Source organism: Poecilia reticulata, linkage group LG9, assembly GCF_000633615.1.
Source record: "Poecilia reticulata strain Guanapo linkage group LG9, Guppy_female_1.0+MT, whole genome shotgun sequence".
In the NCBI taxonomy this organism is placed as follows: Eukaryota; Metazoa; Chordata; class Actinopteri; order Cyprinodontiformes; family Poeciliidae; genus Poecilia; species Poecilia reticulata.
In genome coordinates, this window is record NC_024339.1 from 1,160,931 (window position 1) to 1,163,425 (window position 2,495).

The 2,495-nt window shown below is 40.3% G+C and overlaps 1 protein-coding gene across 1 annotated transcript in view; it reads left to right on the plus strand.

The window, feature by feature from the left end:
• LOC103469572 (TNF receptor-associated factor 2-like) overlaps positions 1-2,263 on the plus strand; it is a 52,150-nt gene extending 49,887 nt beyond the window's left edge. Inside the window, exon 11 of the mRNA XM_008417331.2 lies at positions 2,226-2,263. The gene's annotated coding sequence lies outside the window, so the exon portion shown is untranslated. The remainder of the gene's footprint in view (positions 1-2,225) is intronic.
• Positions 2,264-2,495: the final 232 nt, after the last annotated feature.

A 2,495-nucleotide genomic window follows, 5' to 3' on the forward strand; every position in this document is an offset into this window, starting at 1 on the left:
TTAAACCAACTGGTAAACACATGTTTATATCTGTTTTTAAAAGAATAGTAGCTTCTCTCTTATGTCTCCATCAGATGAGCAGCATTAGCAGCTTTTGGTGACATTATTATTACTAAATTATTAATCCTGAAACTACACAGGATTTAAAATGAACTGATGAAGATGGTCTATGTGTCTAGTCTGGCCTGGGAGAGATGTCTGTGGTTCCCTTCTGGACCTGTTACCCATCAATCCGATGTGGAAGACTATGTTCAGAATTTAGCTCTCACGGCGTCTCGCGGTGCCAACATTGCAGCCAGTGGGCTGAGGGAAGTACAGCTCCATTTTGTAGCATAGAGATACACAGCTGTTGTCGCTTCGCAAAAAATTAATCAACACAGAAACACCAAAGCAAACAAAGAAGCAATTATATATATATATACACACACTTTTGTCATAGAACTACTTTCACCCCTGGGCAGAGCGCTCCAAAGGTTAAAAGTGTGCAGTGCAGTTTTGCTGATCCCCATTCAGGCTTCCTGTTATCTTCAGTCTAAATAACTGAACTCACATTTTTACCTGGTAAGTGGAGGAAGCATTTTGCTTTAGTTAGTCTATTCATGATAAAACCATCTTACCGACGGAATGAGCCATCAATCAGTTCATTATTGTGTTTACTGCCTGGCTTCCTTTCTCTCTGGCTTTAATTAGCCTCCTGGTGTCCAGACAGAGAGCTCTGTGTGGTAACACGAGGATGACGGCTTCCCCAGGGCCTCGCTGCTCCTTCCCAAGGCTTTMCGCTCTGGTTTGATGGGTGAAGTCTTCTTTTGGAGTTCTCCGGATACAACAAATGGGAAAACCATATGACAAAGAGGCAGACAGCRGAGGGCAGGGAAAAACTGACATCAGTGGGGAGGAGAATCTGACGGCTCCTCTGGTAAGGCTCACCAAATGCGGTGCAATTAGCCGAACCAGAATGAAAATGAAATGACCAATTTGAGTTGGGAATAAGCCGCAACTCACCACTAAAACTATTCATACTTAAAAAAAAAAAAGAGAGAAAAGAATCTTGAATGCGCCCTGTTGTCAAACATTGTTTACATGACGGCAGGACAGATGCCTCAGTTCTTCTTTTCTTTAACTAACCAGCAATATTATTGTAAGGCAGAAGACTGTGACAAGTTGTAATGGAAAAATTATGGTTTATTGTTAAATTACATTTGGGTTTATTTTTTCCCGTGTCTGCAGTCCAGAATGATTCAAGTTTCCAAGAAAGGCTTTCCACAAGACATATGAAAGTCTGTCAGTGTGTCCAGGATCTATTCCCTTTTGTCATTCCATTTTTTTTTCTGCAAAACCTGGACAAATTTAGTATGATGTCTTTGTGTAAATTATTTGGGCACATGTCGACATCTGGTGTAAATTGAATTGAATTGAATTGATGTTCAATCATTGAGACATCGCCAATACTTACACCTTCAGCTCACCTGATTTTAATTGCCGATCTACAGTCATCTGAATCAGGCGTGTTAAAGCAGGGAAACATCTACAACCTGCAGGGTGCTGCGTCTGGACGGTTGGCAGGCAAACTGTCTGTTTACAGGAACTGATCTGGAAACATGAGCTGCTGTCAGCGGCTGGATGCGTCCGCCGCATGCGGCTCAAACTGTCTAGTCATCAAACATGCATCGCTTTGCCAGGCGTCAGAGGTGAGATCTTACTTCACTCTGAGCTCCAGCTTCCAAATTCAAACGGTAAAAGAAGGAGAGGAAGTTCTCCTTCATCTAAACATTTCACACACTGATGTCTTTTCTAACGGCCTCAGTCTCTGTGTCTCAGGCTTTTGGTTGGTTGTTGTTTTAGTTTAAAGGGCTTTTATGGCACCTTAATTTTAACAGTTTAAGAGATGGGAGTCAAACCAACAACTCTGCACAGTGGTCATCTACTTCACACGCTGCGCCACGCAGCAGCCATTCACTGGTAAAAAAAAGGTTCTTTCTCTGACCTCTGAAGGTGACAAGTGGTTGGTTCTCATTTTACACCAGTTTAACCCTTCAGTATGTTAGATTTTCAGACTAATTCATCTTTGGCATCATGGTGCATTTGGGTGCCACACATAAATTCCACAATCAAGAAGAATAGAAAAATCAATTACTGAAACATTTTGATAATAAACATTTTCTGTTTGTTTTAGACAAAGCCAGAATAAAAATCTTTCTWCTTTCTACTTTGTCTCTCTCTGACAGGTGTCTACCTCAGGACATTCATCTTTCCRTGACATTAACAGTAAGCACATTCTTTCTCAAGCTATTATTTATGAAAMAAAGATCAAATAAAAATTGAAAATTTTTTCAAATAAAGGGAAACTTTCAAAAATTTTTGCTGCTCAATGAAAAATAAATTGCACAAAAATGAAGTTAATGAAGACCTTCTACTGCAGTTGAGTTCGCTAAATTGAGTTCGCCACATTTGTTTAATGTCATGTCTCCTTCAGCTGTGAGCAGAAAATCATAATG